The sequence below is a fragment of the Patella vulgata genome, chromosome 9, assembly GCF_932274485.2.
Source record: "Patella vulgata chromosome 9, xgPatVulg1.2, whole genome shotgun sequence".
NCBI classification, from domain to species: domain Eukaryota; kingdom Metazoa; phylum Mollusca; class Gastropoda; family Patellidae; genus Patella; species Patella vulgata.
This window is the reverse complement of record NC_065887.2, coordinates 12834769-12850156: the sequence shown is the minus strand read 5'-3', so window position 1 is coordinate 12850156 and position 15388 is coordinate 12834769. Positions and strand designations below refer to the sequence as shown.

The 15388-nt window shown below is 38.0% G+C and overlaps 1 long non-coding RNA gene across 1 annotated transcript; it reads left to right on the top strand.

Annotated features, from left to right (window-relative positions):
- The first annotated feature begins 414 nt into the window (after nt 1–414).
- LOC126831509 (uncharacterized) lies at nt 415–7097 on the top strand. Its single transcript, XR_007684184.2, has 7 exons — nt 415–473; nt 902–1077; nt 1884–2046; nt 2828–3013; nt 3815–3938; nt 5958–6032; nt 6959–7097. It is a non-coding gene; the product is annotated as an uncharacterized LOC126831509 (long non-coding RNA).
- The last annotated feature ends 8291 nt before the right edge of the window (nt 7098–15388 follow it).

Genomic DNA, 15388 nt, shown 5'->3' with positions numbered 1-15388 from the left:
TAAATTTAAAGCATTGAGAGAGAGAGAAATGGGGTTAAACGTCCACTCGATACAAATTAGGTCATTTTGGGACTAACACATGGTTCAATTTTTTATTTCAATAATTCGCTTGCGCGTAGGGGTCTTTAGCAGTGAGCGGAAAAAAGAAATGCGACCACATAACTCCTGTTTTATATAACTTACACTGGTTACCTGTTAAATATCAAATTGATTTTAATATTTTATTACTTACTTTTAAATGTTTAAATAAAACACATTTATTTAATCAGGTTTTTAACTGACTTTGTATACAATCGTTAACATGTCCATAATCTTGTTGTTTATTTATGATTACATTGTCACTTTGTAAAGTGCCCCTGAACACGAAAGAGTACACTATATATGCTGTAATAATAATAATAAATGTAATTACAGCTTACCGACGCTTTTAAAGGCATAGCTGGATTCAAAGAAATCGAAGTACTGGAATTTAAGTAAGTATTGTCTACAAAAATAAGACCATATGTCAAATAACTGCTACACATTTAGCATCTCTTGGCTTGGGGGGGGGGGGGCACGTCCTTAGAAAAGAGTCTATGGCTCCTCCAATTCATGTACAATCAATATGAACATTGGAAAATTAAAATAGAAGTATTCTAATTCCATGCTTGACATACATGTTTCTTGGAAAATTGTGCATAGATTGATGGGCTTTCATTTTTCATTTGCTGTCACAATTTCAAGATGGCTGCGATGACGCCATACTCAGTTTCTGGTCCATAGTACGGTGGTAGAATGAAGTATTATATATGACACTGTCTGTATAAGGCTGTATTTTCTATTACATAGATGAAAGTATTATATGTGATTATAATGCTGTATATTTATTATATGTAATTATAAAGTTGTATTTTTATTACAGAGAAGGAAATGTTATATGTGAATATAAAGCTGTATTTGATTTACTTGAAACCAATGAAAACACAATAAAACAAATCAACACAACTGTTGTAGAGAGGATTAATAATATTATTACACTACCAGCACCTGTTGATAAGAACTATACAAAACAACAAATAGACAACTTTATAAATTCTGGTAAGTTAATGTGGACATATATAAACAACTCCGAACTTTAGCTGGTCGGTCACCCTCCCTGGCTTGTTGCTGTTGTTTCGATCCGTGGTGTGAAGGTCGAGGGTATGGACACCTTCTCAACCTAATGGAGTTACTCTAGGTACTCGACCAACAGCAGATAAGTTGTTAGCCAGTCTATGAAGGCTGTCAGGAGACGAATGCTTCGGTGCCTAAATAATGCTGATTATGATTAAAGGAAAACCTTGGCCTTTGCATTCGTTTGATTTTTATATATTATTTTTGGTTGTTCGGATACCGTAGGTAAATTAACTACAATAGTTGTTTATACGAGGCTTGTTATTAACTGACGAAATGATTTTATCTTCGAATTGTGCATTACTGACAATAAACAGAATTTATTGTTCTATATAATAAAGTAACAAATGAAGTTCTCCTTTAAGTCACCGCCCTTCCCCGATTGCTATCGGTATTGCATGTAAGTTTGCTAACGTTTTGCAATCGCTGTTTTTGAGATTTATGTTTTGGACACGTTTACTGAGTCACGGCTATAATTAGAATCTGGACCGTTATCGAAATTCAGGGCCGCGCATCAATTAAAATATCTCTTGGTTATTGATTACTATTTTTTTATATAACATATAGATGATGTGTCATAGGCTAATATGTCCAACCTCGTTGGTTTTCTCTTGTCCTCCGGTTTCCCCCCACTGCTAAAGACCCCTACGCACAAGGCAGACCTAAGGCGTACGACTGAGTACATATTGCTTTGGTAATCTTTCTATTAAATAATGTCATTTAATTAACAGGTGAAGCAGCTAGATTTGTCGATCCTTGTATAGATGCATGTCCTACTGGTAGCACGTGTAGTAGAACGTCTAACAATGATTTAAACTGTAGAGATTCGTGTGATGGTTTTAACTGCGGTAAATCCGGTACATGTGTTTTACATTTAGGACAACCCAAGTGTAGGTAAGTCAATTCTGTATATGATATATAAACCCGCAACTATTATTATTTTCCGTGTTTGGATTGCTTTGATTTGCAATTGATTGAGTAATGGTAGGGGTTCTGTATGTTCTGTCCGAAACCCTGTTCACTGACGGAATTGCAATTAAGTCTGACGGAATTGAATTATATTAAGCCTGTCCCCCACGGGTACGTCATTATTCAGCCCTACTGACATCTATTTTGTGTAGTTATATAATCATGGCGTAATTATATACCGATGTCTCCAGCAATTCTCCTTGTACTGTATTGTAACTGTTTAGTTGTTTGAAGTGGTGGAAAGTTTGTATACTTGCATCTTAAATGGAATCATTTTATTAACCTGTTTAGAATTGTAATGAGGAATAATTTTTCCAATATGCAGGATCATATATTACTAGTTCTGCCATTTAAACTTTGTAGGAATTCTAAAAATCACGGATTTTATTCCCTCTCCTTGTTCTAGAGGTCGCAGGTTCGCTCCAGGTGTTGGCCGAGAAGGTTCCTCGGATTTTCCGGTGTGGTTTCCCCTTGTTAGTGGTGCAGGACGAAGGGCCTGCTAGGACAACCGTCTATTCCTTCGGGTGTGACGAAAAACCGAGGTCCCTAGTGTACACATTGGCGTGCACGTAAAAGATCTCTTTGCAATTGAAATTCTATGTAAGAGTAGGTCTTATCGCCGCTGTCCGGAGCAGAACAGCAGGGCGTTAAACCCCATTTCATTTGTTTGTTCTATGCTTAGTAGCGCTACATGTTTCTTTTCTAGATGTGATGAGACGTCTGATGTGATATACAGTGGAGAGAAATGTGATGAAGAAATAGAGAAACTATTATTATCAACAAATTATATCATTATTATAAGTTGTAGTATATTTGGTGTTATTATTATCATCACTATTATCATAGTTGTTGTGATCAAAAGGAGAGCACGTCTACAGACAAAAAATGATAAGTACGTATTTATTTGGAAGTTCTTACAAACTTAATTCTAAAAACATGCCACAATGCTACAGTAGCTTTCTTAACACGGATTAGAACAGTACACTATAGTAATACGAACTAGAACAGTATACTATATTAACACAGATTAGAACAAACTGCACACTATATTAACACGAACTAGAAAAAACTATACACTACGGGCTAGAACAAACTGTACACTTTTGGTCTTCGAAGGAATTATTAGTGAGCAGAGATTCGTCCGTGTGTCTGTTATCACTCTTCACTTCAGTCAATTATATAGAGGGATAACTCGTGCGTTCGTCACTTCCAATTGCTGAAACCTTCATTACGCATCTATCGTAGCAACCATCTCTGTGTTAAAAAATTTTGGGGACGTGTTTAACAAGTTCTATCACATATGTGATAATGACTGACACCAATATTGTCCTTTAACACGGACTAGGCCAGTAGAAGTATATTAACACGGAGTAGAACAGCGCATGTGTTAATAACGGTGCTCCTTGTTAACAACGGTGTAAGACATCACACTTTGTTAAAGAGATAAGATAAATGTTGTTTTATCGATCAAAAACAAACGACACAACATAACCGATTTATCCTGTCTGAAAATTTCAAGTCAAATTGTTGGGCCCTTCGAAAATGATCGCAAGATTTGCTTAACGTGGAGACGTTACTGTCTTAACTAAGCAAGAGAAGGTTAAATACAGAATAGGACAGCACACTCTGTTAACGACGGAACAGAACAGCATACTTTAATAACATCCTGTATTCTTCTATTGAATCATTACAGGAAATCCGATCAAAACAATTTGAGTTTTGAGAGCATTTCATCGTACAACCCGGCACTGGATGAAGAAAACATTAACGAATCAACTACTGATGGACGTATGAGATCTGATACAGATGCAAATAAGGTAAAAACCATGACAAGAACTTGACCTATTAACTTAGATAAGATTCCATCAAAATAATAATTTTCGAAACGACCATTTACATTCTGTTTCCGATGGGGTAGGGTACTTTACGGAATTTCTGTATAGCTATATTTGACGAGAACTGGAAAGAGTCTCGGTTGTTTTGAATAGTCCTAGTTTTAATTTGGATTAAAAAATATATATCATTTACAAATCATCACTGATTCAATCCTGTAACCATGGAAGCCATTTTAATATCAAAATATCCACATGTGCCATCTATGGATCCATTGTACTACAACTACCGCCAAGGGATATATGTTACGTGCACTATTTATTAGTCCTATTAACGACTATTCAAAATATCCATAGGCGTATGGAATCGATGTTTGGCGGAGGGGGGTAGAACCTGAAATGCCCGAAAATATTTCGGGTTACAGACGACGATGCCGGGGCTTACCGTGTAGGAGGAGTAGGACCCCCCCCCCCCCCGACACCACCACCACCCCAAGACAATTTAGAAAATCTGACGGCGAATCGTGATAGTGGGAAACTAGGAAACAAGATTTAAGACGGTTGTATTAATATCTTCTCTCTTTTATTTCTATCGTTACACCTCACTGGTTTGCACGAATAAAAGGAATGATCATTTTATGCTCATTGACTCCGTCATGTGTATAAAACTAAAATAGATATTTCAATAACTTCCTTGTTGAATAAGTATGCAAATAAAAATATATAATATATAAAGATGTATGTAAAACATCATTATAACATGAACGATAAATATATGGTTGATTTAATTCATTATTTATACATTTGGATCATGCCGTGACTTTTAAATTGTTGAATAACCAGAAGCCTTTTATGAAGGGTGTTCCACCGGTGTCCTCTTACCAAGATAAATCTAGAAATATCAGATAAATTCATACATAAAATGATCCCGTATGCACAGGTGTACGGGCTCATTGAAAGTTTGGGCATGGGGGGCAGAACAGGCGGTGCCATATGTCTGCGGGAGGCGACGGAGTGGAGCGTAGCGTGTACCCCCCTCCCCCCCCACATACATACACGCACACACGCGCACCCTGCAAAGTAAATTTGGAAAATTTGATGGTCGGAAACGCGTTTTTCCAGCTATTCCAGCCCATGAATACAGCAACTTCAATGTGATGTGGCTGATTCGAATTCCAATCATCAGTTGTTTACAGTCCACGAAAATGGGACCTTCCAATCAGACTGTTGCCGCTGCATTCACAAATAATAATCGATGCCCGAAAAATGTCACACACATTGGCTCCAGACAAAATATTTTAATCCATAGTCAATTCAGTACAAATTCGTGGTGTTCAATTACAAGAAAAGTAAAATTAGTGTTTTATTAGATTTTGGCTTTTTATTTTTGCCGGCTAGACGAAGTAATAATTTTTGTTTTCATCTTACCCGTCTGCCCGAAAAGTCAGGTTGCCCGAAAGTTAGGGGGCAGCTGCCTCCTGGTTCGTACGCCTATGACAATATCTTTGTCAACCCTGCAGGTACCATTTCGTACAAATTGAAAGAAGTGTTCACTAACTATACCGGGCCACGGTGATTTGTCGCATTCGAACGCCTGAACATAACTTAACAAGTCAGCTCCGTCGGCGTGAATCCAGTTTCTTTACGTCTCTGCCATTACATTGTGTTCTACTCATTTGTACACGGAATCTAGACTTTTCGTCCAATCCGAACAACTATGCGGAAAATTTGAAACAAAAATTTAGTCTGCGCGAGTTTAAAAAGGAAAGAAGTCATATTTCAACTTTTGTGAAATCACGCATTTTGTCATACCTTCGCCTTTGTTATTCGAAAATGGTTGTTTCTAGCCACCACAAATTCTATGCCTCAAGGGAGAAATCAGATTTATTACCGTAATATGCAATCGAAAAAATTGTATCCAATAATTGAAAAGCACCATTATTGTTAATAATATGTATGATGAAATCTGTTTTTTTGTTTTTTTATTTTTTATTTTTATTTCAGAATCAAATACATCAACTTGGTAATATTAGTCCATCTGGCGGCTCGTTTTATGAACACATCGACACGGAAACCACGGTAAAGTAGCCATTTATGTGACATTAGAGATATATTTGTGTCTGATCGTCTTATTTTTGGATCATAAATTGAAAATTCCATACACCACATTTCAGGGAGAAAATGAAATTGGGATTAACGGCTTACTCTTCTGCTCCATCTGGGTTCATGAAGAAGGGCATACACCATAGAGAGTGCTAAAACAATGTGTCCCGGACAGCGATACTACAACCTACTTTTATTTCGAATTCCACCTGTCAAGAGTTATTTTACGTGCACACCAATTTTTACACGGGACCGCGGTTTTCCGGTCAATCCTAACGACTATACGTAGTCCCTTGCCAGGCCCTATATCCTGAATCATGGACCAGCCGGTATAAATAATAGATATGGGTCAGTGAGGTAGAATCGTTTAGGTACATCAGGAAGGTGTTGTATGCTAGGGAGGTGTTGTGGGTTGAGACGCGCGGTTTGGTGTAGTTATGAAATGGGGTTGTGGGTTGCAGATATGATAGCGAGTTTGGAAGGTGTAGTTATGACAGGGGGTTGGATGTTGTAATTATGATGACCCGTTTTGGAGGTGCTGTTACGAAAAGCAGTGGGAGGGAGGGTAGATATGACAGCGAGTTTGGGGCGGGGGTGGGGAGCAGTGATGAGAATTGTATTACCCACTGTTAATACTATACCTTCAAATTACCTTCTGTCTTAGTCTCGTTTTCCCAGTACAGTTGTAACGATAATTAACAATCATGACTACATCTCCCAGCACTTTTAACTTCGGTCAGAATAAAGTAATTTAGATGAAATTTTTAATATATTCATTTTCCATTATATATATTGAACTATAATAGCAAGAATGGCCATTTACTTATCTAAATCTTACATAATGCATCTTTAATATCATAGCCTCAAATTAATACTGTTATTTCAATTTTTTTATCTTTTAGTTCGTGATTCGCCGCCCGAAGATAAATGTTTATGGCCAAGATAACTTGACAAGTTATTTGAAAACGGAGATATGAAATGAGATTGTCATTATAAATAATGTTTTAAAACGTCAGGGCTGCTTGGTAATGTGGAGGTGGGGGGAGTTTTATATTTCATATGTTTATATCATTTTTGGGTGGGTGGGGATTGAGGGGGGGGGGGTGTATAATATAGGCAAGTTTATGGAGTAACATTAATTATTTTGTATTAAAATTAATGACTTATACGAATAACTTAGTGTCACGAATATATTATAATACTAAATATGGTAAGACTACGTAATCATTATGCTGCTGTACATATATAGGAGCAGGAATACCTAGATATACAAATAAAGGTTATCAGTTATAATCATACAACACTCTTTCTTGGGGTACTTCCCTTATTTATAGTCTGTTTTTCACTTTGGGCGAAACATGGGACTGTAGAGCGCAGTGAACGAGTACGGCTAGCTCCCAGATCCATTCACTTGATCTGATATGTGCGTCTGTTGTGTATATCGTGTCCTGTCCGAAGGTTTGGTGGGATCACGTGGCTAAGTGGGTAAGACGCTGGCTCGCTAGCCTGGAGGTCGGGTGTTCGATCGCTGCATTGGCCGAGAAAGTTCATCCAGATTTTCCGGCGTGGTTTCCCCCTTGCCAGTGATGCAGGACGGAGGGCCTGACAAGGGCAGCTGTCTAGTCGTTCGGATGTGACGAAAAACCGAGGTCCCGTGTACCATGCTATTTGACTCAATGACAGACCTTATGATCTAACGCACATGCGTTAAACGTTTCGGTCACCCACCCCTCCATATGTCTATAAACGTATATGTTTAAAAACTGTAGTACGCGTATAACGTACAATATACTAGAGATCGCCTTTTATTGTATCACTATGTACAATATCATAATGTTTATTAATACTATGGCCGTTCCAATGGCCAGTGTAAACAATCACACCAATTTATTATGACGTATTAAAACAGTTTCACAGATCACACCAATTTATTATGACGTATTAAAACAGTTTCACAGAAAACAGATAACGAATGTTCAAGTGATAATATTGGATGTCGTGACATTGCATTCCCCAAATTTGAGAAAATATCGAATCCTCTTCATGTAATCATTATAGATAAGATTACAGAGAATGAAATGGAGTTTAAAGTTCTACTGTATCGCTCCGACTGGAGATTACAGAGAATACATTTATATTGGGCGAGGTCAGAACAAGTACTTTACGAGGCGTGCGGGCTCTATGAATGTTAGGAGGGGTGGGAGTGTAGAAAATAAAATGCCTAAAAGAATTTCTGGTAACAGACGGCGGAGCCGGTCGTCTGGAAGAGGCGAAGGGTGTAGTCCCCCCCCCCCCAAGATTAATTTGGAAAATTTGACGGCCACAAACGCGTTTTCCTTCTATTCTAGCCCGAGAATAAACCTGAATCCCAAATCCCAAACAACCAATCAATCGTCGCGGGGTATGGGTGTCTCGCGTTTTTTTTCTATTCTAGCCCTTGAATTAAGCAGCTTCAAAGTTTCCAATCGGGTTGCAACCGAAATCCCACTCTATTCCGCCCTGAATTCCAACCATCTATTCAGTCTGTTACAGCTGCATTCACAAATGATAATCGATGCCCGAAAAATGTCGCACAAAGTAGAGTGGCTCCAGACAAAATATTTTAATCTATAGTTAATTCAGTACAAATTCGTGGTATTCAATTAAAAGAAAAGTAAAATTAGTGTTTTATCTGATTTCGGACACTTTATATTGCCAGCTAGATGGATGAAATAATAATTTTTACCCGTCTGCCCGAAAGTCAGATTGTCCGAACGTTAGAGGGCAGCTACCCCCTCTCTCCCGCGCTCCCTTGTTCGTACGCCAATGCTGGGTGTGGAAGTGTTAGAGTTTATTTTACTTTTTATATTAATCTGAAAGCCAGGTTAACAAACATGTCACACTTAGCAAAATCTAAATAATTTATTACGTAATATCATTTTGTCGTTTTTTAATTAATCAACTTGGGATTAAAGGCTTCAATATTCGGGATTTCAATTCATCATTTAACAGTGTCTTATATGGGGGCCATATTGCAATTAAACATCATTTATGCTGTACATTAATTAAAGTTACCAGAAGACGGAAACTTTAATATCACTTTTTTACTAAGCTCTATATTAGAGGACAAACCTTGGGACTTGTTACCTGTTATTCAATCCCAAGTATAAACACATTAGAAGTGATATTAGGTGTTCTAGAAAGAGCAAAAATATATTGCCTCGTGCAGGTCACGCGCTAAAACTTCTAGCCAGCTGGCTGTGCTTGGCAACAGACACGACGCTAGTTGACCTATTTAATTCCCGCATCGACGATTTTAGTTTAAAAACAATATGGAGTAGTATTTATTTTTCTTCCATTTAAACATGCATTATGCAAGAGTTAAATCTGCCTATTGTAGGTCTTTCTTTAGGCCTGGAATGTTATCTAAATTATTAATTAGACATTAATTAACTTATCCAGACCATAATCAACTGCGATATTTAGTGGATTTGAATACATTTTGTGATGGATAATTTAATGTAAAACTTGATAATCGAGATATTGTTTAGTATATCGTACCAACGTTAGTAATGATGATCGAGGCTAGCCTAATATTGAATAGCTAATATCTCGGTTCAGAGTGAAGCAGTTTGACTGAAACTTTCCGTATATTTTGTTTTTATTGTCTATTTTTTAACTATTATAGCGCGAACTCTTTATCTAATCTTACCTAATGTGTCTTTAATTCAACTGATGGTATGCATTTATTAGTGTGTATGAAAGATGTAAAACGGATTGTAATCACATAAAAGAATACCGGTAGTATTAATATGATATTTTATTTAATATGGCACACATTCAGATCTGTTCTCAAAGTAGACATTTCTCAGTGTGCAGTAGAATGGCTACTATATCAACTGGTGTGTTTTCGATTCCCGAATTTACCTAGTTTTTGTCGAGTGGACGTTAAACCCCCTCCCCTCTCTCTCTCTGGCTGTCTCTCTCTCTCTCTCTCTCTCTCTCTCTCTCTCTCTTACGGACTAGTACACGGCACCAGCTACTCTAAGCTTTTATTTATTTGTCTAGAATTTCAATAATGGAAAATGCTATTGTTCCTTAAAGTACATGGAAACTATCAAAGAACATGTATCCAATCAAGGAATGAAATGTTTATTAACAATTGAATTTTCTATACATACTATAATTGTTTTTAAAGGTCGAGTGGTTTAACGCATGCGCTTTAGATCGTAATGTCTGTCATTGAGTCAAGTGGCGTGGGTTCAGTTTGTTGCTCGTACGTGACAAGGAGCAGGGTCGATGTCCAACCCCTACTCGCAAGCGGATTATTGAAATAAATTCAACCATACGTTAGTCTCGAAATGACCTAGTTTGTGTCGAGTGAACGTTAAACCCTATTTCTGTCCCTGCCTCCCTTTAAACGACAACCCCAACTTCTATGCATGGGGTCAAACATTTAACATAGATACGGAAAAGACAGATAGGTTTCCAAGTAAATCCCCAACATATCAGTAATAGGAATCAAAAGTAAAAATAGATATGAACCCAAGATACACAATTTCCTTGAAACCCCTGATTAAAGTTTGACATTTTCTAGCTTCATTTGTATGTTGTTTTTTTTATGTTTACATACCTGGATAGCTGTGCATCCCTATTCGCTTAGCTACACAAAAAACATTTAACTGGTCTGTTTGTGTATGAATTAGACGTTAGAGATAGCATGATAACAAATTTCGAGAAAGTCTTTTATCAGTGGTATATATTAATCAGGATTTATATTACTCCCGTTATTAGAAAGTGAGTTTAGAATTTAATTTTTAATTTTGCAGAAGATATATTCTTAAAATTGATTATATATGTGTTTGTGGGTATATGAAACAGTGTTTTATTTTTTAAAGCTATACAGACTTACGATTTCAAATGCTAACGACTACACGAGATTACAGACACGTACCAAAGATGTTCTTAAAAAACCCCCAAAATACAGCGAATTTGACCAACTGTTAATTCTTACTTAATTCTTACTTAGTAACTAATTATTAAGAATATAACTCACGATGTATGTCATTAATCATAATATAATTCACATTACTATGATTAGTTATCATGAAATATATCAACCTAAGGCACGATTAGCTGGATCGTGCACATATATCTCAAAAGTTAATATGTGTTATTGTGATGTGAACCTTCTTGACAAATACGGTGGCCTGTATGAGAAAAAGAAGAAGAATTATTCGTGTATTTATCTAAGATAGATGAAAATCATGTAAATTTAAATTAATTTATCAATGCGATTATTCTATCCTTTTATCAAAATAGTTTCATATATTATCAAAATAATTTTATATATACTCTTCAAAAGTAGGGGGTGTTCAGAAACAATACAAAACTACGGAAATACACTGCTGTTTTTATTAGAGGTAACCAGTGTATGTTAATAACAGGCCAATTGCCTACACATGAACAAAAACAGTTCATATGGGCGGCTTATCTGACGGTCCCATTTCACTCGCAAAGATACACTGTCAAAAGTAAAAGTGGACGTTTTTGATTTTTGTCTTAATAATGAGTATTTGCCCCACCAATCCTCAGACATTCAGCAATTCGTCGTGGCATGCTCCTAATCAATCGTCCAATCACGATTTGGGGCAATCTGACCCACTCCTCTTGCAGTGCGACTGCCAATTCTTGCAGTGTTGTCAGTTGACGTTGACGTCGACGAACACGTCTCCCGATCAAATTAAACGTAACACACTAAAGCAAAGATACGCTGAACAGTGAATCTTATGCAAGAACCGATAAGAAAGCAAACATGGATAGGATAAACCAGCAAGCGGCAGTTTTCATCAACCCTTCCTTGAAGTGTCAAATTTGACACGTGTATGGCGCTATTGCGTGTCGCACATGCAGCTCAGTGGTTCTGTTGGGGCGATAAGTTTAGAAGGTTACTCATTGAGTCAAATGGTGTGGTTTCGATTCACGGCTTCTATGTAACAAGGCGTATGTTCGCCGGGGTGTTCACCGGCTTCCTCACACTGCTAAAGACCCTTACGCACACGCAAATTATTGAAATAAAATTGAATCATATGTCAGTCGCGAAATGCCCGAGTTTGTGTTGAGTAGACGTTAAATGCCACTGCACACCATCTCTCCCCATTAGAATGCTTTTCATTTATACAAAAATAGCATGAACATCTGGGGGATCACGGTGGTTAAGTGGGTAAGGCGCTGGCTCGCTATCCAGGAGGTCGGGTGTTCGATCCCTGCATTGGCCGAGAAAGTTCATCCAGATTTTCCGGAGTGGTTTCCCCTTGTCAGTAATGCAGGACGGCGGGCCTGACAAGGACAGCTGTCTAGTCGTTCGGATGGGACGAAAAACCGAGGTCCCGTGTACACATTGGCGTGCACGTATAAGATCCCTTGACAGTTGGAATTCGATATAAGAGTAGGCCGTAGTGCCGCTGTCCGGGCAAAATTTCCTTCATAGCACACTGTATGGCGTATGCCCGTCTACATTAGCCCAGTTCGGAGCAGAATAGTAGGACGTTAAACCCCATTTCATTTCATTTTCATTTCATTTCAGCATGAACGTCGGTAAAATCTAATCAAAAATAACTAATGTATGTATGCGAGCAATATGTACTAACTCCATAGGTCTCTTGTTGGTCAAGGTGCGCTGGCTCGCTAGCCTGGAGATCGGGTGTTCGATCCGTGCATTGGCCGAGAAAGTTCGTCCAGATTTTCCGGCGTGGTTCCACCGTGTTAGTGAAGGACGGGGGACCTGACAAGGACAGCTATCTAGTCGTTCAGATGGGATGAAAAACCGAGGTCCCGTGTACACATTGACGTGCACGCAAAAGATCCCTTGACAATTGGAATTTGATATATAATGTAAGAGTAGGCCGTAGTGCCGCTGTCCGGGCGAAATTTCCCTCATACCACTGTATGACGTATGCCCGTCTTCATCAGCCTAGTTCGGAGCAGAACAGTAGGACGTTAAACCCCATTTCATTTCATTTCATTTCCTTAGGTCTCTGCGGCTAACTGGGATTAAGTGCAAGCAATGAAGGTGTTCTGCATCCACCTGTTTTGCGCACTCTTTGCAACGACAGCCAAGCTGGTAAAATCAAATGACACTCAGCAGACAAGGTTAACGTCAGATTTCGTGTCCACAAAAAAATCGACAGTTGAAACAAAAGATAATAGTTTTACAACCAAATCCCCACCAGAAGCAAGCGAAGGTCATCCGTCATTAGTACCACAAACAACTGAAAGAATTGTATCACAAGAACTCACCACAATGCAATCCACACCAGAAACCACAGAAAGTAGAATGTTACAAACAATTACTCCAGACAAAACAGAAAGTGGTACACTACAAGACATTACCACAACAGAAATGTTACCACTAACAAAAGGCATTACCTCAACCGAAATGTTACCACAAACAACTAAAACAAACTTTGCGCAAGAAATTACCACTATTGAATCCACACCAGAAAACAAAGAAAGTGGTACACTACAAGGGATTACCACTACAAAAATGTTACCACAAACAAGTGTAATAACTCCAAGTATTAGTACTACCGAGTCAACACCAGAAACAAAAGAAAGTGGTACACTACAAGGCATTACCATAACAGAAATGTTACCACAAACAACTGACAGAATTTTATCGCAGGAAATTACCACTACTGAACCCACATTAGTACCAACAGAAAGTGGTACAATACAAGGCATAACAACGAAAGATATTTTACCACAAACAACTGAAATAACAGAAAGTGGAACACTACAAGGCATTAAAACGGCAGAAATGTTACCCAAAACAACTGTAATTCCTCAAGAATTAACTACTACCGAGTCAACGGCACAAGCAACAGAAAGCAGTGCACTACAAGGCATTACAGCGACAAAGGTGTTACCTAAAACAACTGAAAGAGGTATATCGCAGGAAATTACTACTACAGAGTCAACGGCGGAAACAACAGAAAGTGGTACACTACAAGGCATAACAGCTACCAAAATGTTACCACAAACAACTCTTATAACTCCAGCAATTACTACTACCGAGTCAACGCCAGGAACGACAGAAAGTGTTACACTACAAGTCATTACACGGACAGAAATGTTACCACAAACAACTGAAATAACGGAAAGTGGTACACTACAGGGTATTAGCACTACAGAAATGTTACCAGAAACAACTGAACGTATAATAATTCAAGAATTTAGCGCTACCCAGTCAACGTCAGAAACATCAGACAGTGATACACTACAAGGCATTATCACATCAGAAATGTTACCACAAACAATTGCAAGAATTATATCGCAGGAATTTACCACAATTGAATCCACACCAGTAACAACAGAAAGTGGTACACTACAGGGCACTACAACGACAGACATGTTACCACAAACATCTGAAATAACAGAAAGTGGTACACTACAAGGCATTAAAACCACAGAAATGTTACTCAAAACAACTGTAATTTCTCAAGACATTAGTACTACCGAGTTAACGGCGGAAACAACAGAAAGTGGTACACTTCATGGCATTACAGCGACAGACATGTTAACACAGACAACTGAAAGAATTCTATCGCAAGAAATTACTACTACCGAGTCGACGGCGGAAACAACAGACAGTGATAAAATAAAAGGCATTACAACGACAGAAATGTTACCACAAACAGCCGAAAGAATTATATCGCAAGATATTACTACTACCGAGTCAACGGCAGAAACAAAAGAAAGTGATACGTTTCAAGGCATTACAGCTACAAAAATGTTACCACAAACAACTGTAATTCCTCAAGAAATTACTACTACCGAGTCAACGGCGCAATCAACAGAAAGTGGTACACTTGGCATTACAGCGACAGACATGTTGCCGCAAACAACTGAAATAACAGAAAGTGGTACACTACAGGGAATTAGCACATCAGAATTATTACAACAAACAACTGAAGGTATAATGCTTCAAGAATTTAGCACAACCCAGTCAACGTCAGAAACAAAAGAAAGTGGTACACTACAAGGCATTGCCATAACAGAAATGTTACCACAAACAACTGACAGAATTTTATCGCAGGAAATTACCACTACTGAACCCACATTAGTACCAACAGAAAGTGGTATAATACAAGGAATAACAACGAAAGATATTTTACCACAAACAACTGAAATAACAGAACGTGGAACACTACAAGGCATTAAAACGGCAGAAATGTTACCCACAACAACTGTCATTCCTCAAGAATTAACTACTACCGAGTCAACGGCACAAGCAACAGAAAGCAGTGCACTACAAGACATTACAGCGACAAAGGTGTTACCTAAAACAACTG